Raw genomic sequence first — 22,483 nt, 5'->3', positions numbered from 1 at the left:
TTCTCTTTTTTTAATGTATCAAAAAAAGCTATATTCATCTGGACAGACAAAACCATGTCACGTTTAAAATCAAAATTACAGGCTATAGAGATCCTGGCAAGTATTGGTTTTAGCAAGGTTCTGTAAAACTAACTTCTTCACAGTCCTATAAGCAGTACTCAGTATTTTATTAGTGAAAAAAGGGTATATTCAAAAAGTCTTTGAGTCTATTTTGCATTATCTGTTGGGCTAACTGGGAACCAGATAGATATACTATTTGTATTTGAAGAATAAAAAATAGGTTCAAATATCTGATGTATCCTTACATTTGGAAATAAAAATTTAAAAGAATTAGCCATATTAGGTCCAAAAGCAATGTTAATTTATAAAAAAGAGCATATATTTATCATTAAATATTTTTAAATAATGTACAGTAGGGACAATAGTATGGGATTGCACAGGGACGTAGACTGAAAAATTGGTGCACACATCCATCTCCTCACATTATCTGCAAATGGAAGGGCCGAAATACATTAAATAGCAGTTTTAGGAAAGCATTTAAATATGTGCATACTTTCTATAACTAATAGACTCAGTTTTGCCACAATCATCATAGGACTGATATATATGTAAAATACATGAATACAGTACTATAATAATTCCAGGCTGGGCGGTTGAGAGTTTGATCCCGAGAGAGGCCTGGAAAGAGAGAACCAGAAGCCAGGGCTTCTCGGTGGTTGTTCCTTAGCCCTGGAACAAGCTCCCACCCAAAATCTGTCTGGCCTCTTCACTGGGAATTTTTAAGCAACTGTTAAACACATGACTTTTCCAGCAGGCCTTTCCAGGCCTTACAATGTCTTAATTACAACACCTAATTACAATAAGTGGTCTCAATATTTATACTATCAATCTTGCTGTCTTGCGTTATACTATATTATTTTAACTATTTTATTTAAATTGTTGGTTGTTTTATTTTTATTTTGTGTTATTAGGTTCATTGTTGGTATAGTGCAGTGATGGTGAACGTACGGCATGCGTGCCACAGCTGGCATACAAAGCCCTCTCTGTGGGCACACAAGCAATAAATTGCCATTGAGAAATACCTTTCCTCCGATCCTGTGTTTTTGTTGGGGGGTTTTAATGCATTTTAGGACTATTTTAAACTGTTTTTATCCACTGGCTTTGATATGCTTAATTTTTTTTCAATATTGCAATTCTCGTTGTTGTTTTAAGTTTTTAATATTGCTTGGATTAACTTTGTACACTACCTTGGGTTTTCTTGAGTAGAAAGGAAAGGTGTGCATATTTTAAATAAATATTGGCTGAAATCCTATTGCTTAGCATAGTAAATCACACTAGAGTACGACCACTGAATCTGTGGGGATTTGTTAAGTCAATTCCTCCCATAAGTTTCACTGGTTCAAATGGGTCTACTCCAGTTGCAACTTACTACACTTAAGTAAGTACAGTAAGCTCATTTGAATCAATGGAACTAACAAATGAATTGACTCAACAAATTCTGACTATTTAAAAACTGCCAAAGAGCAACTGAAAAGGTCTAATAAGCAAAGCAAATAAACAGAAATGAATTAAAAACGTTATTCAAATCTGATTCTTTTATTTTATTGTTAAAATGTTCTAATTTTAAAAAATCCTTTGTGATGATAATTTTAATTTAATTTAAAATGTGTTATAGTTCAAAGATTACATTACAGAATCGGGATTATAAATGATAGCTCTATTTTATGAGACCACTGTTACTTAGTGTATCAAGTCCCAACCAGAGAAAGCTGGTGAAACACAGAGATTTGTTGAGTCAACTTCTTCATATGTTCCACTGATTCAGTGGGCCTATACTATATCCTCATCATCATAATCTTAGAACACAAAACTGGAAGGGTCACTGTAGATCATGGAATCCAGCTCTTGCCAAGGAGGCCCAGTGGGGAATCAAACTCCCCATCTCTGGCTCTGCAACCTGATGCCTCAACCACCGAGCTATTCAGCAGTTCCTGAATATGATGCCCATTTATCCATGAATCAAGAAACATTTTACTACAAGCTAAGCATTCAGGTTTCACTACAGTAAGCAAGGAAAATGGGGGAAATGCAAATGCCCATACAAATGACAAGAGAGTACAGCTTATGCTTTTTCGATAGTGATCCTCATCATATTTATTCTAAAGTAAAGCAAATTGAATTCAATCAGATTTACTTTCAAACAGGCTTACTTTAGACTACAAGAGTACAGTGCAATCCCATACATGTTTATTTAACAGTACAGTATGTTGTGCTGAACTTGGCAAGCCTTTTTCCTGCACAAGAGTCCATAGATTGTTGCCTACCAGCAAAATCTTATGCACATTTATTCAGTTCAATAGGGCTCACTTAGCAATAAACACAGCCTCCATCTCAGCTCACAGATGAGCAGCAGAAGCCTGTATAGTTGCCAGTTATATGAGCAGATGCGGTTCTGAGGAAACAGTAGTTCATCTGTCTTGCAGAAACTTTCCCATCAATGCCTGTTCTAGTTCCTAAATGAATCTCAAGGCATCTGCTGCGACAGTACTGTCTGTGATTTGTGATGTCCTTTGGAATAATCTGGGACAGTAGTGTCCATGGTACAATAATCTTCCTAACAGGCTGAGGTCTGCAGAGACAGCAACATCTCTGTTAAAAGTCACCCTCCCAGCATCTGCTTGGCAGATAGCAGTACAGTACTGTATCCATATTAAAATGAAGTGTCATGGCCCCCACACATATCATCTGTTCTCAAATATTATGTAAAGACCACCTTAATTTTACTAAAATTAGATAAACCAAACTTTACCACAAATAACCTCAATAAAACCAGCTAAATAAAGAGTAGCCTTTAGAAAGCTAAAGTACCTCATTCAGAAAAGGAAAATAAAAAGAGCATTCAGTCCCAAGGAATGATCAGGAATAAGCAGATTTAAACAAAGACATAAAAGTTCAATTCAAGGCTTAAACTGTTAAACATATTAGCAACCTGGCCATTGGTAAGCAAGACAAAAAGCAGATAACAGTATTAATGATATAGTATAGCTGGCTCTGGAAAAACAGAGCCATAAATATAGTACTTAGGCTGAAAAAATTATCAGTCAGATGCAGCTTTAGGAAGTCAATAAAAACAAACTATTTTCAACCTTACAAACTACAGCTAAGTCAGACTTCTCTGAAACTAAACTAAGTTAGGACAAATAAAGTAATGGAGGATCTACTATATGCATTTGATAAAATGGGTTGCAAGCCATGAAAGTTAACACCAAATAAAATGTACTAGTCTTTAATACTGTGTTTCCCCGAAAATATGACAGAGTCTTACGTATATTAATTTTTGCTCCAAAAAAGCATTAGGGCTTATTTTCCGGTGATTTTAAAAAAATTTTCATGTACAACAATCTAGGTTTATTCAAATACAGTTATGTCATCTTCTTGTTGCTGCACAATGGTGGATGGCAGGATTTCACTTAACTAGGGCTTATTTTTGGGGTAGGGCTTATATTATGAGCATCCTAAAAAAATCATACCAGGGCTTATTTTCAGGTTAGGTCTTATTTTCGAGGAAACAGGGTAGTATCCTTTAGTTGGCCATATAAGCAGCAGGATTTATTAATGATAAATTGCCTGTTTTAATATAGAGTATTATTATATTGCCAATTTTTAATGGTTTTAATGTTTTCTAAAGTTTTAATATTGTTGTATGCCGCGTAATGCTGGTAATGCTGTGCCTAAAAAATATTATAAATAAATAAATAAATAAGGTGACAGAATATGTTTGCTATTTCTCCTAATAGGGCATTCCTCAAAATTTCTGCAATGGCAGTTGCTTTCATTCAAAGTGTCTGACTGACCAAGATGCTATTTTGTACCTGCGTTCAAGTGAATCCAGATTTTAATTTAAAAAGGAAGTAAAAATCTGTTCACCCCAATCAGAGAGCTTTTAAATTATCAGCAGAAACTCAGTGTTGCTAAAATACTGTATGATAATCACTCTGATCTTTATCTCAAAGTGTTTGGACGGTTCAAATAAAGCTTAGACTAAACATGGGTCATTCAACTATCACACCAATCAAGAAAGCAGTGGCTCCCTCCTCCATAAATGCACTTTCAATAATGTCTGAAGAGATCACATGGGTGGGCTGACTTGATTTCAGATTATACCAGTTTTACCCTAACAATACTAAATCATTTGTCTCCTAAATAACCCATCTACCAAAACCAGTATGCTATGGTGCAGCTATTCTCAACCTTTTTTTGGCCATACCCATAAACACAATATGAATTAAATACTGTACAGGATAAGTCACTTAACAAACCTTATAAGGTGATGTGTGTACAATTGTTTCCAGTCTACGGCCCCCTTCAAATACGCCAGGGCCCCCAGGGGGCCATATGGACCCCATTGAGAATGGATGCTGTAGTGGACAGAACGACAGAGTATGATTCAGGAGACCTTACAATTCCCACTTGCCCATCAACCTCACTTATGAGTCTCAGTCTCTGAGCATGACCAACCTCACAGAATTGTTGTGAGGATAAAGTGAAGAAATGGATAGCCATGTATGCCATCTTGAGAATACTGGAGGAAAGGTGAGACAAAAAGGCAATGGGTAATTTAAATACGTACATACTTTTGTCCCTGCCCCCCTTTCATTGCATATGAATGTCTAAGGAAAAAGGGGAAGAGACATAAAGCTGGCATAGGTAACTAAGCTTCCATTCTTACTCTGCAGATAGTTCTGGCAGACAGAAAGCATTAAGTGATTATTTGGCTGCAGTCTTCAAACCACTTTCTACAGAACACTACCATTTTTGTAACTATAATTGCTCTCAGTGGTTGCAACCGTTATGGCTGCTTCTCATGTTATAATTTCATATACACAAAATGACACTTGTTTATAAAGAAGCATGCATCTTGCGATGCAAAAATGGATGCAGCTACCCTGATACAGAAAGGTGATTAGCCTACATAAGGTATTCTCAGGGAGGGAGGATATGATGAACCTATGCAGCAATTCCGACATTACAAAATGTACACTGCTCCATCAAATCAAACCAGAAGTTCCAGGACAAAAGACTAGACTAGGATTTTTAGGAAAGTTACTTGTGGAGTAAGGAACTTTAAAAAGCCACAGATAAAGCAAAAGACACCATGTTGTTCACCAGAACAAAAATTCCAGAATTTCTATTGAGACAATACTTTCATCAGGCCAATCAAATGGACACATTGGAATAATGTTTCAATATCTCCTGACATTTTTGTTATGCAAGATGTTACAAAGAGCAACTGAGGAGATGAGAAAAAAAATTAGGGTGTTGAAATTACTCTATTTGCATGGTGCACAGAAACACTGGATCGGATGTCTGAAGTGTCGGATGTCTGAAGTGTCTTCTCTTTCCAAAAAGGTTATTTTACAATTGGTGGTGCAAGAGAACTAAACCCAAAGATTTACTGTCACAGAACCTGCTTAATGCAACACTACATGACTGTTCACACAACTGTGTGGGGAGAAGAGCTTGCACCTACATTCTTTTAGCTCATGATCTTTTGCAGCCAACCCAAAAACTGCATATGAAATACAATGGCTGAAATCCTGTTGCATAGTATAGTACGCTGCAGCTACAGTAGACACACTGGATCAGTGGGAATTTGGTGAGCCCACTTCTCTGTGAGTTCCACCGATTCAGTGGGCCTGGTCTAGCTGCAATTCAGGTTTTCAGCTACAGTGGTGCCTCTACTTACGAACATCCCAACATACAGTACAGTGGACCCTTGACTTACAGACGGCTTGACTTGCAGACTTTTTGAGTTACAGACTTCTCTGGCCGCAAAATTTAGGTTTGACTTGCAGACTGAGATTTGACTTACAGACCAGAAAAAACAAAAAATGGAACAAAAACGGCCTGTTACGGGATTAATCGGTTTTCAATGCACTGTAGGTCAATGGAGACTTGACTTACAGACTTTTTGACTTGAGAACCGCCTTCCAATACGGATTAAGTTCTCAAGTCAAGACCCCACTGTACAGCCATTTCCAGCCGCAAATTTTTGCTTCGACTTCTGGCCAGAGCTTCGAGTTACAACCAAAAAAAAAAAAGACATGGAAAAAGGTGGGGAATTCAAACTGCTAACCATCGGTGGCAAAGAGGCTGCTTCTTTGCAGCTCTTTCGCCCCAGCAGTTAGAGTGAGTGCGATTAGAGGCGGCTTCGGACTGCCTGGTAAAGTAAGGTGCTGCTTTCTACTTTCAAAAACTGTTCTAGGTGGGTTTTGCAGCGTGGTTTTGGGCTCGGTGGTAGAATTATGTTTCTATGCTGTGATGGGTCTTGCAGGGTTTGTTTGTTTTGGGGGGTTTCCCCCCATTTCTGATTGGTCTTGTATAGTTTGTTTGCTTTTTGCTTTTTTTGCATTTCCGATGGGTCCTGCACGGTTTGTATACTTTTTGCTTTGCTTTTTTTGCATTTCCGAGGGGTCTTCACACTGTTTGTTTGCTTTTCTCCCCCTCCCCTCGGCCAGAACGGAATAATCGTGTTGCAGTCTTGCAGTGGTTTTTCTGTTTGTTTTGGTGATTTTTTTCCTTTGGCCGGAACAGATTAATTGCATTTCAATGCATTCCTATGGGAAATGGTGCTTTGACTTACAACCATTTCGAGTTATGACCGGAGTTCCAGAACCAATTAAGTTCGTAAGTCAAGGCACCACTGTATTATTGCACTTTTCCAAACGAAGGTTTTAAAAACATTTAATTAAAAGGTTAAGTCCTAGAAGATGCATAATAACCATAAAAGTTAATTAAAAATACACTGAATGATTACAAGTGTCTATCACTATAAAGTCTCTATTCCCCAGAAGGTAAGTTCCCTATAAAATATAAAGCAAAACAATCAAAGCATAAACTGTCGTTCCTATAAAAAAATTCTAAGTTATTTAAATGAAGTCAACGAGCTAATCAGAAGGATTTTTATGGTATGAAAGCAGGCTAATTCAAGAACATATAGCCAAGGTTAAAAGTCAGTGTTTTAAATAGGGGAAAAATATTCTGGGAATACAGTACACTGATAACAGTTCAAGGTAGGCTCATCAAAGAGGACATTTTTGTTGGTTGTACATTAACATGTATCTTCTTAGCTTGTCTTATCACCTTCACTTTATAACTAATCCTCTGATCTTACAAAATACTGTTGTCAACAAACGTTCTCAACCTTCTACTCTTAACCCCACACCAGCCCAGTGCTGGTGAGAGTGCGAAAAATGTCTGAGGCTCACCATCACAAAATTATGGTGCAGAAGCAGAGCAAGCCACAAAATAATGTCAGGTAGAAGCAGAGTTTGCTTTGTTCTGCTGATAATTAGTGATACTATAACAATATATAATTTCTCTCTTTCAAAGATTTCTTTCTAAAAGGGAAGCACTATAATAGGGAGCACAGCCTCCTCATTCAGCATAGAATTTGCTGATAAAGAGACTGTAAAGTGGGGTGGCCCAGAGGCTTTTAAACTGCAACTCTCATAATTCTTCAACACTGTACTAGCGTTGCTTGAGTTGTAGACAAAAAATAACATCTGGAGGGTGCCAGATACCAGCCCCTGCTCTAAGTGAAGACCTTTTATATTTTCCTCTCTCCCTTTTATCCTGAAGTCTTCTTACTTCTCTCCTGTATTTTGTTCTTCTTTCGCTTAACTTCCACCTAACTCACAGTCCAACTGCCAGTTTCTTTCTCTTCCTCCTGCTGTTTCTTCATTCTTCCAATAATAGCCTTCCTCTTTTATCCTCAATGTCCCAGCTGTCACTTTTTCTTCAGACAAAAGTGGTTCCTTTCAAAGAAGGAAGATATCCCTGTCAAAATCTTCTCTAGCCCAGTCATCTTCACTTACACCTTTTCCCATCCCCAATCTGCCCAGTCCTATACACAAACACAAGTGCTACAATGTCTACAGACACTGGCCCTATGGCAGGTTCCTCTGATGTGAAGCAGATAGCCACAGCCATAACCAGAAGAAACAGCACCCATGGCTGCCTCTCACTTTCTTCTTCACATTCTCTGCTGTTTTCTTTCACTAATTTGAGTATTTGTAAAGCCATATGGCTATTTGCAAACTGAAATTTGGAACAATAAAAATCTAAAGTTAACTTATTCCCTCCCCTAATTTATCTTTTCATTGCCTCATACTCAACCAGCAATTCTTATCAGTTTGTGGTCTGTTTCCTCCCTATCCTTCTTTTACTTTCAGTTCTTCCCTTCCAACTTTACAAGATAGGGCTTTGCTCTCTAGCTTTTGCTCCTATTTGTTTCTACATGCCCCTCCTTTGGGGGTGGGGTCGGTGCTACTGCTGCTTGCATTGGTTCAAGCAGAAGATTGTGGCACAACCATGGAACAGGGCACTCAAGCCAGGTATTACCAGGCATGCTACAGCAGTAAGGCACACTGGTAGTCTTCTAAGAAATGCTGGTCCACAAAATTATTCATATCACGTGCTTATGTTGTACTCATAGAAGTAAACTGCTTAAAGCAGTAATGTCAATCATTACAGATTTCAATTCTTTTTACTCAAAAACACACAGGTTAGATTGAAAAACTCTGTCTAGAAACCTACTGCTACCCTTTGACACCCAGCAAGCAAAGTGAAACTCTCAACAGTCCCAATAAAATTATATCCCAATACCATTAATCAAGTTATTGTCAAACATTATCTACTGCTCTCAAGGCAATTCTGACATATGACAATGCCCGTCAGGGTTTCCTAGCTATAGAATACTCAGAAGTCATTTACTACTCCCTTCTTCTGATGGTGCTCTAGTACCAGCTTGCCCAATGCTACTAAGGCTGGTTTTTCTCACAAGAGGCAAGTGGAGAATCAAGGTCCCCATTCATGTGTTCCAACTCACTGAGCTATCTAGGCAATAATTTTAATGTACAAATTTAACAGCTCCCCACATGAGATTCTAAAAAAAACTGAGTAATGGAAATACAGTAACACTGTTATAAATCATAGGAAGTTTTAACAGACCAAAAACCTAATTGTCCCGTTTCAAAGTAAATTACAATTCACCTCGTAGTTTTGCTTATATTGGCTTATATGGTAAACTGCCTTGCATAAAAATGCTGTGTGGACCATTAGTTTTAACATTTATTGTGTTATTACTGTGCATTAAAATATTGAAAATTATCTGGATTACAGAATTGCCTCATACTATTAACAAAGCCCTAGTATAAACTAGTAAGAGTCTTTTCCAGGGTTTATAAGAGATCCTTCAATCAGGATATGACTTTCTCAAGAAAAGTTTGTTAAATGTACAAATCCTGCTAACACCTTCCAGCAAGAATTATCAATTTCTCAATAAAGAAAACATTTCTGGAATACTATTTTCATATTATGGAAATTACAAACAACTTCCATGTAAGGCAACCTCCTTCTAGCCTAATCAATAATTAACTTTTCAGCACTTTGATCTGCAACGTACTACACATTTACTCGGAAGTCCCGCTGAACTTGCAGAGGATTTACTTGCAGACTTGAATAGGATTGCATTGGCAGAAACTAAAACAGAGAACATAAATATAACGAAGTTGAGACATTTGTTAGTGTGAAAAGATGCTTGTTAGCCCAAACCAGTTTTAAAACAAATGCTATTAGGTTCACCCCATTCATAAGTACCACAAATCTGGTTAAATACCATCACCCCGCACTCATAGCTTACTCAACTGATACTGGATGTTACTATGAAATGGCAACGTACTGAGTAGCGGAGGCTTCGTTTCTTACACACTACAGAACCAAATCCTTGGCTGACATAACAGTTCTTGAACTTACCTACTTATCAGGCGAGGGGGGAACAGTTTCAAAGCAAATCCTGCCTCCCCCTGCTCGGCAGAGAAGTCTCTTTTGTAGCCTCCAGGCTTTCTGACATTTACCGTTCCTTCGGGCCAGAAACGGAGACACTCCCAGTCACTGGAAAGCCGCCGCCAGGAGGAGGAGGAGAAGCAGCTAGAAAAAAGTTTGCCCGCACCTCTCTCCCTTTTCCTTCGGAGGCAGCCCTTTTTTCACTCGCAGCGCCTTACACGAATGCCATCAAGCACCGTTAACCTCGGCAGTGCAACAGCTTGGAAAGGTTTCCACTGCGTGAGGACGGCTCCTGGGAGACCGGCAGGCAAGGCCGCCCTGGTTGGACTGGTATAGTGCCCCTGCTGCTGCTTTTCGAGCTGCTTCTGGAGCCGGCGCTGTGTTTACAGCCGGTTTCATGCTCTTTGCTTGTCCCCTCCCTCCTTCCCTCTGTCTGCTACAGCCTCGCCTGACATCATTCATTTTCTTATATTCACACACACACACGCCCACTCCATTTCCAAATAGTGACTCACCCTCCCCTTGCTGCTATTCGAAGGCTGTGCTAGAAAAACCGGTTAAAGATCTCTCCTGGAAGAGATTAAAAAAATAAAAATAAAGGGGTGGTGGGAAGCCCTGTTCTAGGCACTAGAGGTAATGGTGGGAAAAGATGTGACACAGCGACCGAGCCACTGCTTGGTTGATGTGTGCATTTCACCTCATTTTAATTAAAAGAGCTGTAGAGTGGATCCTAACAGCCAACAGAACATTTTCTGTTTGTAGAATCGTATTCAATGACTTAAGGCAATCTTAAAGAAACAAAATCCCTTTTCAGATGAAGCAATGGCAGAATTTGACACTTGGAGAGCTAACAGGTCATTTCAATATTTCCTAGTCATCGTGCACTCTGATCAGTTCAGCTCGGCCCTTCAGGGTTCATGTGTGCCTCTGTTACAGATATTTCATAAAATCTACTCTGCTTCAAAATCATGAACTCTTATAAAATGCAATTCATACAAAACTCCAGGGTAATTTAGCTGCACTTAAAGGTGCCACAAGGGACGTGGTGGCGCTGCGGGCTAAACCGCAGAAGCTTGTGCTGCAGGGTCAGAAGACCAAGCAGTCGTAAGATCGAATCCACGCAACGGAGTGAGTGCCCGTCGCTTGTCCCAGCTCCCACCAACCTAGCGGTTCGAAAGCATGCAAATGCAAGTATGATAAATAGGGACCATCTCGGTGGGAAGGTAACAGTGTTCCGTGTCTAAGTCGCACTGGCCATGTGACCACGGAAGATTGTCTTCGGACAAAAACGCTGGCTCTATGGCTTGGAAACGGGGATGAGCACTGCCCCCTAGAGTCAAAAATGACTGGACAAAAATTGTCAAGGGGAACCTTTACCTTTACCTAAAGGTGCCACAAGAATATGTCTGAAAAAGTGAAGTTTACATTAAAATATAACAGTATTTAAGGTGCCATAGCAATTTGTCTTTTTTTTTCTTTTCTTTTTGCCTGATACACACGATTTTTATGTTTGTTTTGGTTACACATGTTCATTAACGATACACAACAGATCATTTATCCCAAATCTCTCACTAGGAAGCACAGACCAGTTCAAACACTCTTCCTAAATTAGGCCACATTTTCCTTAGTGTGTTATCATAGAGCAAATTGCATCACATCACAGGGATGCTTGAACAGGAAAACTAGTACTTTACTGTGGGAAGTGGAGGACAGAATCCTGAACACACTTAAATGGGAAGCAGCTTCCTGAACAATGGGATTCCACCTAAACAAATATTAAGTAAACTGTCATTTGTTAAGCATCAGAAGAAGAAGGTTTCAGATGTAAGAAGATAGCTACTTCTTTAAAAACTAGTCCTGCTCTTGGGCTTTAGCAGTAGCCTAACATGCAGGTATTAAACAATTAGTTGAAGTTATTTCCACCACTTTTATCTCAACATTAAAGCTTCACTGTTGTTACAAGTGCAGGACGAAAACTAATAAAACAATAAAAAAAGAGATGACTCAGTATTGAAACAGGATGTGCTTACACCTCAGAAACGCCATAGAAGCCTTAACGTAACAGTTAAGGAGGTGAGAAGCCAATGCTGTGGACACAAGAAACAATTATAGAAAATTATATTCCAGCTAAGTATGTTAGTAATAATAGCATTTTTAGAGGTTACAGCATTTAGATGACAAAAAGTACACACAACATGCCATAGGTTCATCAATCGTTCATAACATATCAAGGGCCAAAATGCACGTATTAAGTGCCAAAATGCAGCGAGGGCAGAATCATGATTTTTAGAATAAAATGTTCTTGGTATATATCACTTGCCATTTATGAATTTTACCTTAAAATCCTCCCATTGTTGTGATACTACAAATGGAGCCAACAATTTATATTCCATTTTCGGCAGGACCCAATCTATGTCCTGGTTGGTAGGCCTCTCATTGAACAGTCAGCTTGGAGGTGGTTATGAAGTGTGCCTTGTGGTCGCCTAGCAACAGGGACAGAGTGACCTCAGCCCCTTCTCCCAGAACAGCCATTTTGCTTGTGTAGCTGAGTAGTTGGAACTAGTGTTGGTGGCAGAAGTGTTTACAGAAAAGGGTGGGGTGGGGGAGGAAGGAGAGCCATGAATTAACATTGCCAGCAGAGCATTAACTGTAGCAGACCAAATATAGTTTAGAAATACAGATTCTGTGTTTCGTATTAACAGAGATTCCTGACTGGCCTTGATCAAGTTTATGATCTCAGATAACTTACCTTACATGGATGTTAGGATGATACATGAGATCATTAGGGCAATTCATAAAGCCATCCTGACAATATGAAACATTTAAATCTAACTAAATGTTCGGTGCAGTTAAGTTGCATCTGTCCCCTGGCAACCCTAGTAGGGTTTCTAAGGAATGTGAGAGATTTAAGGAATGCTTTTTCCAGTTCCACACCCTCAGTGAATTTCCATGGCTGGACAGGGATTTGAACTCGAGTCTCCTGAGTCCTAGTCCAACATCCACTGCGCCATACTGACTCTCACTAACTAAATAGTCACCCTGTTTTTGGACAATATATTCCTGTTAATTCTAATTCTTACCAACTATGGAAGACCCTCCCCAAGGAGGTGCAACTATTGCCAATACTGGAACATTTCAAAGTACTAGCTCAAAACCTTTTTGTTGCAAGACATTGTAACACTCAGACTCTGTTTTGGTTTAGATTTAATTTAGATTGATATTTTAAATACATACATAAACACACTATATTTTTGCAAAGTACATAAATATAAAATAAAAACAGTAACATCTGGTTAAATATAATAAAAGATAAAAGCAGCCACTACAATTGATTAAAGCAGCACAGAATAAAATATCAAAAACCAGAAATACTAACATTTTAAACAACCCATGGAGATCAAAATAGTTCTTTGACAAAACCCAAAGTTACACCTGGGCAGTACAAGGTACAGGAAGTTGACAGAATTTTACTTCCCATTATGGCCGCTTTCTGCCCTGAACACGGCTTGCTGATATTAAACAGCAATATTCAGTTTATATTCAAATTATACAAAATGTGCAATATACAGTTCTTCTGTAGTATAATGAATTATCTGTTCTCTGTCTTTTCACACACCAGCTTCATTTCCATTTCCTGTCTTGCCTCTCAGCAGTGGAAGAAGCCCTATTGCCAGCCTAAGTGAAAGACCCTACCAATAGCAATGAGCTATTAATTACCGTATTTTTTGCTCCATAAGACGCACCTTTCCATAAGATGCACCAATTTTTTAGGAGAAGAAAACAGGAAAATATAATCTGTTTTCTTCGCTCCATAAGACGCACAGACTTTCCACCCCCCTGTTTTGTGGGGAAAAAGTGCGTCTTATGGTGCGAAAAATACGGTAAGTCACCTCATCTACATATTGTCAGAATTAAGTAGTCAAGAAAGATAGAGTAGACTTCACATTACATTAAGGTACATTTTACACTGCAAAATAACCCTGAATTTTATTCATAAAGGCATACACTTGAAACTCATTATATGAGATAGATGTATTGGATCCATCTTGTATGTAGATGTGTTAGATCCAGATCTGCTGTGCCATAAAAAAGGAGGGTCTTCTGTTAATGGAAACCGTCAGATCCACCAGAGGCTTTCTTTTTGCTAACTTGATGGCCCAGAAGAATGGGAGAAAATGTTAATAATTTTTTGTCATCCAATTGTGTTACAGAGGTCATTCAACCCTCTGGTGCAATTACCGCAGAGACTTGGGTAGGTGTGGCACGAGAAAGACAGAATCAGCAAATGTTGCTTCTCTTCCCCCTTTGCCCATTCAAGTTATCAGTTTGTGAAATTCCACTCTACACAACTCTGCATCTAACTCAATGTATACATTATTAATTCTTTGTCTTATAAACTGAAAGGTTTATAAGGCATCAAAAGTCTGTCTCAACGGATGATGCCTTTCATAGTATAATAGTTCTACTTATCTGTTCCCAAATTGAGATTATTTCACCAACTGATCATGTAGAGTTGACAATTATAATATTCTACTATTTTGTACAGTTTGAAAATAAAGAAGCAGCACTTGTCTTGTGATAGTTGAATCAATTAGGAAGCCTTTCTCTAAGTATCAGATGTATTTTATAGTTTTTCTGTTCAAGACAAGTTGTTACAAAACGTCCACACTCTGTGGTCTGATTTCCTTCAAGACCCAAGAGAATATATTCCTCTGAAATTGGTCCTCCTTGGCAACACCACACATCTGAGCTTATAAAATCTTTTTCACAGTGCTTTATCAGGACAATGTGCTGTATTGTTGCTGTGTTGCAAATGGGAAATAATACAAGAGCAACATATTCGGTAGGATAAATCAAATGGGAATCAAGAGGTATTGTTTCCAAACAAACACAATTAAGTTTTCATATGTATGAAAAACATGGCTCTCAGTACAGTGTGCGATTTGTGAGAGGTAAGATTTGTGTTCTGTTTAATCTCAGTATTTCCTTTTTGGAAAAAAAACTGAAGCAAACTTCTATTTAATTTGTTTATTTAATTCATTTTCTGCTGCCTTTCAAAACAGCAGTCTTGCCCTTTCATCTGACCTGAAGCAAACCCAATTTTGTTTTCCTTATGGTATTTCTTTCATGAGATCAGCAATGATATTATTGGAGATTATATTACTATAAATGGACACCATTAGCTTGTACATTAAATTTGTGACGATTTCCAGAAAGATGCCAGGCACCTATTTGAATAAGCAAGAACGTAGGAAATATACTAAATTTTGAGAGGAAGCGGATGAACAAAATAAAATATTGTTCTCCTTGACCAACCGAGAGGCAGTGTAGTATCATAGACCAAATATTAGTTTGCAAGTAGACAACCAAATTGGCTTGGTCTGGATCAGGATAAACATGATTGCTTTGAGCTGTGATTTGCCACAGGATACCCATTGTGGTGTTGTGGATACAGTAATAGATTAGGATTTAGGAGGTTTGGGCTTGAATCTCTGCTCAGTCATGGAAACTTTCTCGGAGTGTAGAACTAGTAAAACCTCTCCTTAAAAATAACCCAATTACATTGGAAGTCCTTTTAGGGTTGCTATAAGTTGATTTTGACTTAATGGTCCATAACATAATATGTCATTTGGGGCAGTCCTTGCTTCCAAATGCAAGGATCAGATGGTTTTGGGATGGGAAACTATACTGTATCTCCAGCAACCCATTCCTCTATTTAAATGAAAAGAAATATTCAATAAGATAAAAATAAAAAGAAATCCCCCTCTGTGTCCCCTCTTGTCTCCCTCTTTGAGGGGAAGTGGGGAAAAGCTGCAAAAAGTTTATAAAATTTATTTTTAAGTGGTATATTAATTAATTGCCATGCCACTGAAATGATCCAGTGCTGGCTTTTAAAGGAATTATTCTTTTTTTAAAAAATAATTTAAAAAAAAAAACCCTCCGTATCCTACTCTGTCTCCTTCTCCATAGAGAGAATGGGAGAAAGTGAAGTGGCAACTAAACGATCCACTTCAGTTTGATTTTGGTGATCAGACATGCCGGAATGGAACCAAAATGGAGCAATCCTACTAACATTTTAAAATGTAGCCTCTGCTAGGGACCTTAAAAAGCACAGGTCAGTATGGATAAGGGTCAGGCTGCTTTGTGATTGCCTCTACATCATGTGGTCATTGGAAAAAGGAGTGAGCCATCCTGTTCCCAAAGTGGTCCAATCTGGTATTTTTGAAGGGACACCCTCACCAGATGGGTGTGCTCTGTCTCCAACCCAAACCTAGACTTCAGAGAGGCAGACAGGTGGATGGACTGGTGTGCACAAGTGGAGGAGGGAAGCACAATAGGAACAGCTGAGCAAGCCAGCACTAGAAAAGCATTCATGTGCACAGTGGCACCTTGTGAGTTCTGATGTGCATAGGAGAGCCTGGCAGAGATCGGCAGCTAACACACACTGCAAAGGTGCAAACAAAACACATGCACACACAGCTTCAGTAAAGGAAGTGATGCAAGCTGAAAATTAACATGGAAAGAGGCGTTCACATAGGAGGAATCAATTTACTGTAAATGAATTTATTCCTTATCCGTGTTAAAATAAACAGACCTCTGGCAGTAGAGTAAAAAAACTGTGCCGCTCCAAGAGCCACAATTACCTGTCACTTATTTTTACAGTGATACATAAAAGGCTAAACCCAATTTAAATTGTTTTTTTTTTTTAAAAAAAGTAATGTAACTGTCTTCTAGGGAACGTGGTGGCGCTGCGGGTTAAACCGCAGAAGCCTCTGTGCTGTAAGGTCTGTAGATCTTCAGCTGTAAGACCGAATCCACGTGACGGAGTGAGTGCCCGTCGCTTGTCCCAGCTCCCGCCAACCTAGCGGTTTGAAAGCATACAAATGTGAGTAGACAAATAGGGACCACCTTGGTGGGAAGGTAACAGCGTTCCATGTCTAAGTCACACTGGCCATGTGACCACAGAAGATTGTCCTCGGACAAACGCTGGCTCTATGGCTTGGAAACGGGGATCAAAAAATAATTTAATTAATAAAGTCCTTCATAAATTCCGTTGATTTAAATGGGCCTATTTTAACTGTGACTTACTTTAACACAATTAGAGTTAGTCTATTTGAATCAATGGAACTTATGAAAGAGTTGAGTCACTAAATCTTTGTTGATTCAATGGGGCTACTCATTTCTGGTGGGATTTACTATGCTAAGTAGCAGGATTTTGGCCAATATTAGAGTCAAGTAAGAAAATATTACCCTTTAATTGGAGGACGGGTAATGAATCAGAGAGCAAAAATATAGAAGAAGTCTACAATTCAGTCAAGAACTAAACCTCACATCAGCATTCTGGTGCAATCCCACAAACTATACAATACATCCAAATTCTGTCCTTTCCCCAACTCATCATCTTTTAGTTTGTTGTTGTTTCAGCTTGCACTATAGAATCAGGAACTCATGAGATCAGTATAGGCAGAATTCCCCCGCTTTTTCTTCTTCTCTTGAACAGTCTTTAATTAGCTATGCTATGCAAACAATCAACAGGTTGTGCTATCCTATTACATTCCCTTGTACATTCTGGAAAATGTTACCTATATAGACCAGAATTGTCAAATAATATTTGAGTGGGTTTGCCAAAGAATGTCTGGACTTCCACACTGCTTCTGGCACACCAGGCTCCATCCATAAATGGAAAGTCCTTGGGTTCCTCTGTGATATTGTTAACAAAGGATCTTCAGTTGCACTTAACATGAAGAGCCTCCTGTTGCAGGAACAATATCTAAGTCCAGGCTCTCACACTCATTTGGCATGGCAAGCTCTTTCTGTGTATTAGGAGTACACCATGGAACTCCTATGCCCTCTCTATCCATTGCTAGGGTACAACACATATCAACCCTTACCTGCATAGCTGGAGTGAAAAATAGTAAGAACTGCAATCCAGTAACAACTGGAGGATCACAAATTTCTCATGTTTTGTTCAAGAGTTACACCCCCAATCTGATAGCCAATATCCCAGCCAATATCTAATACTGGCTGGGAACTATGGAAGTCATTTGGTGGGCACCAGGTTAAGAACAACTGTAGAGTACATAGTCTTATGTGATAACACAGGCAAAAGTTCACTCTCAGTTTGAGTCACCATGCCCTGGTATCATTCTGTTTAAGCAAGTAAAAGCTTGAGTGAGCAACCTTATCTCTTACATAACTGTTAAGAAACAGAGTATTACTGCAAAAAGAAATTTTCTCATTCTTATTTATTTGTAATGCCATCCAAACAAGTAAAGGTTATGTAAAAGCCTGTATAACATGCTATGCTAAGAGTAGTTATGTGTTTGAGATATGAACTGGACCCCTTTATTAAAGCCCCATTGGATCTATGCATTACATCAATGAATAGTCTTTCAGTACACCAGTGTCTCACAGCCTCATCATCCACCTCAATCTGCAATGCAAAGGAAATAAAACTGATGTGGCCTACACAGTTGTTGTAAGGACAGCTGAGATAATGTCTGGAAAACATTCTGTCTGGAAAACATTTGGACAATTTTTTCAACAGGTACGGAATATGTTATGTTCAACCACCAAAAGCGACAGTGTAGGGCCATGTGACATAACATTGCACACACAAAAACTAATTTTTTAAAGTATCTTCTTTCTTCATTAATGCTTTCAGCATTTGTGAAGCTGCATGAAGAATCAACATTTAGTCAGTATAGAAACTGGAGTTACAACAGTTATGGGTCCTTTTAAGACACAGCCATCCAGTTTTCATTTCAAACACCAATGAAGTCTGCTATTTTTCAAACACACTTCAAATTCACAAATACTTGTCTCGTACTGTCACCTGACTCCCAGTAGCACACTTTGGTTTGAAAAGGTCTTTAGTGGTCCTATCTGGAAATGATGGGCATTCCATCTAAAACCCTCCTCATGCAGCAAGTGTGTACTATCACTGGGCTATTTTTGCTCCATGAAGGGATACGGATGCCCACCTGCTTGCACAGTATCAATATTTTCACATTTAGGAATAAAAGAGGTGGTTTATCCTTTCTCAGTAATGTTAATAGGGAGAAAAACAGCTGCTAAACGCACATTACCCATCATTGTCAATTCCTTGCTAATGAGTTTCCTGGATCAATAAAGGATAGGACAGGGAGTTATTCAATAACTTTGTCAAGTCTCAACCAGATGAGGTCTCAGGAAATTATTATGCTTTCCCCAAGCCTCCAGTCAGGGTGGTAAGCCCCCAGGAAAGTAGTAGTTTAATTTTAAGTTTGCCCTCTCCCAATCTCAGGGAATGGGAAGGTATTGACCTGACAACACTGATTTTCCACTTCACTGCATTTCCGTCATAAGAAAAAGTAAGTTCAGAGTTCCTGGCATGAATAATATTTTTGCTCAGTAAGATGTTTCCTGCCCAACCCCATTCCTGCTAAACAGATAAAATTCACCACTATTTAAACATTACATCATGCACTGATCATATGGCCACCACGTACACTTCCAAGTACTTATTAACAACACTTATCTGCTGGCCCATCGAAGTTTTTTGAATGGCTCACAGTAAATCTACAACTAAATGGCTAACATTGTTTTCTTTTCACCATAATGGATAGCACAATCCTGTACAAGTCTACTCACATGTAAGTTCCGCTGAATTCATTCAGATTTGTTCCCAAGGAAGAATGTATATAGACTTACCATATAACACTGGTTAGCAAAGTAATACCATATACTCATGTTACCAAGAACACCCAACATTTCCAATGTTCTGTTTTTGCAGAGGGATTAACCCTAACAAAAAAGCAAGGAAAAATGCTTATAGGTTGCTTACAGTACAGGTTGCTGTCCTCTGAAGATGCCGGCCACAGAGACTAGCGAAACGTCAGGAAGAACAACCTTCAGAACACGGCCAAAGAGTCCGAAAAACCCAGAACAACCAACGAAAAGTGCTTTTGTTGCTTTTATGTTTGGACAAACAGAATAAAAAAGGGTAGAAAATTACAATAACTGTCAAGCTTCCAATACAACCCTTAAAACAATCCTTACCATGCAATCCTACACATGTCTTCTGTGAAATACCCTGTTTCCCTGAAAATAAGCCCTAGTATGATTTTTCAGGATGCCTGTATATAAGCCCTACCCCAAAAATAAATCCCATTTTAAGTGAAACCCTACCCTCCACCATTGTGCAGCAATCAGAAGAAGATGACATGACTGTATTTGAATAAATGTATATTGTTCTACACGAGAAGAAGAAAAAATCCCCTGAAAATAAGCTCTAATGTGCTTTAGGAGCAAAAATTAATATAAGACCCTGTACAACAGTATATGCCACTGATTTCAGTGAGACTTGCTCCTAGGATTGCTACCTTAACTTGCAAGATACATGGGGTTACAACTTTAAATCACAAAATACTGCTTTGTTATAAACTGTTTTGAGAAAATCAGCTAAAAGCTTAAGTAGTCAGCTCACTATTTACACTGCTACCCAACCCTGCCTCACCCTTTAAACCCACCTAAATAGTATTACCTCCTTCCCCCTTCATTTCCTTTTGAAGCCAGACCTCCCATCTGTGGCTTTATAATGCTTTGCAGCTGGCTCACTTGCACTGCAGTGCAGTGCTCACAATCCCACAAAAGTTTTCACTGTTACTGTTTCCTAAACAAATATATTCAGGAAGCTCAAGTTGCTAATTTACATTCTACGTGTGTTGAACACCACTTCCAGATGTTCTTATTTCCATCATATAAGTTGCCCGAGTTACATGGAAGAAACTTAAATTTCAAATCAGGGAATTAATCGTTTTCATATCATAAGCACAAAGACTCAGAGCCTGTACATATAGTGAATTTTGTTTATCACTTCTCATACAACTGACTTGTAACTGCAAGGAGTATTTTTGTGCGTAGAATAAGTACATTTTGCCCAAACACACAGAGGCTGAAATCCTCTTGTCCAGTTATGTGAAAGCCGTAACTTTTAGAGTACAACTGCTGTAAGTTAAAAATTCTCCACAGACATTATCTATTGCACTTCAAGTCATGCAACTTGAAGTGCAACATTTAATATCTATAGAGGATTCTTAGCTTAAAGCAATTTGACTCTAAAAGTTATACCTTTTATATAACTGCAAGAGGATTTCAGCCAGAGTTAAGAAATGCAGGGTTGAATAAAAATAAAATAAGATAAAACATTCATGTCCTGTATTGTGGAATATTTCTTAACCCCATTGAACTGCAATATGTTTTCAATGGAAAAGATTTAATTTTTTCCTGAATGAAACTGACCAACTGGTAGTCAGAATATGTTATTTCTGCATCATTATGTCATAATACACACAAAAAACCCAGAGGGGACTTTTTGTCACAGTAAGCAGGGATATTGGTAAATCTTTGGATCCATGTCTTTAGTCCCATTCTTTGGTATCAAGTCCTGAGTCCACAGCTCTAAATCCAAGTCTCTATTAAAAATAAGCTACCCCCACCAGAAAAAAGGAGGGATAGGGGTTCCAAGACACTGGGGGGGGGAAGGAGTGGGGTCTGGGTTGCTGTGAGACAGGTGGTGAGAGTGGCAGTCCTCTTGCTGGAGTGCCATCCCTTCCCCTTACCACCAATAAAGAGATACAGACGCCTCGTCTCCCAAGAGAACAGAGCAGCGAGGGGCAGATACAAGGGGAATAGAAGGAGACATGCAAAAGTTAACTGTTGAAGGAACTCAGGGAAAAACAGAGGGAACAGAGCAAAAGAAGAGGGTGGAGATAGAGGCGGGAACAGCAAATATCAAGAGGAGGGAAGGACATTACCACCAGTTTGGAAGTGGGTCTGGATGGCGGATCCCTGGACTGGAGCATGGGAAAGGCTGAGGGTCCCAAAAGAGGAGGCAGACTATAGAAAAATGAGAGAAATCCCTCTGAGAGCCTCTTATGGGGGAGAAGCAGAAGCCAGAGAGTGGAGGAGAAAGCTAAGGGAAGAAAAAGAGAGAGTAGAGAGAGAAAGGGAGGAGAGGCTGGAATGGAGGGTGAGTGAAATGAGGATGAAGGGGTACAGGGAGGGCCCTGGAAGACACACACACCTGTTGGATGTTCCATGTGGGTGGATGGCCGGGACGACGACACCGTGTCCCTGCCAGAAGGTGAAGTTGGACGGGCGGTGAACTTGAATTTATCTATAGATTGGCTGGGTCCATGGAACTCGGGTGAAGGGAACCTGTCCCTGGCCAAAGAGTGGAAGCCCCTGGCTGACCCATTGTCAGAAGGAGAAAAACGTTGTAATAATCTTGTTGACACCAGTTATTTGTTGAACAGACCAATAAACATCACACCTGTTTCTAAATTACGAAAATCTCCTGATTTATTTGAATGAAGAAAGATCCTGAAGCTGAACCCTCACAGTTGTGTTGTCAGTGCGACTGAATTCCAACTTGACAGCAAATCCCATGACTTGGGTCCCCATGCCTGCCAATAAGAAAAACTTTTAAAAATGCTGCTGCTGCTGCTCCTTGTGCTTAAAGCAGGGGTCGTCAACCCCCGGTCCGTGGCCTGGTGTCGGTCCATGGGCTTGCCAGAACTGGGCCACAGATATGGATCACCGCCCTCCGCATGCACATGTGATGGGCGTGTCACACTTGCACGGTGGGCATGTT

General features: G+C 39.2%; 1 protein-coding gene and 1 long non-coding RNA gene across 7 annotated transcripts in view; one reads left to right on the top strand and one right to left on the bottom strand.

Moving 5' to 3' along the window:
* The window catches only part of SGMS2 (sphingomyelin synthase 2), a 40,457-nt gene extending 28,153 nt beyond the window's left edge, over nucleotides 1-12,304 (bottom strand). Inside the window, exons 1-2 of one of the 6 annotated variants that reach the window (XM_078376568.1) lie at nucleotides 9,817-10,339; nucleotides 4,320-7,817 (exon numbers count right to left, since the gene is read on the bottom strand). The gene's annotated coding sequence lies outside the window, so the exon portion shown is untranslated. Of the gene's footprint in view, nucleotides 1-4,319; nucleotides 9,410-9,742; nucleotides 9,762-9,816; nucleotides 10,340-10,361; nucleotides 10,529-12,182 lie in introns of those variants that run through there. The other 5 variants (XM_020796403.3, XM_073001831.2, XM_020796402.3 and 2 more) reach the window with 5 other exon arrangements.
* A 4,265-nt stretch (nucleotides 12,305-16,569) lies between these two features.
* On the top strand, nucleotides 16,570-22,182 carry LOC144583193 (uncharacterized). The gene is made up of 2 exons (XR_013536856.1): nucleotides 16,570-16,732; nucleotides 19,622-22,182. It is a non-coding gene; the product is annotated as an uncharacterized LOC144583193 (long non-coding RNA).
* The last annotated feature ends 301 nt before the right edge of the window (nucleotides 22,183-22,483 follow it).

Source organism: Pogona vitticeps, chromosome 5 (assembly GCF_051106095.1).
Source record: "Pogona vitticeps strain Pit_001003342236 chromosome 5, PviZW2.1, whole genome shotgun sequence".
Taxonomy (NCBI): domain Eukaryota; kingdom Metazoa; phylum Chordata; class Lepidosauria; order Squamata; family Agamidae; genus Pogona; species Pogona vitticeps.
The sequence above is the reverse complement of the archived record's forward strand: the minus strand, read 5'-3'. Positions and strand labels throughout refer to the sequence as shown.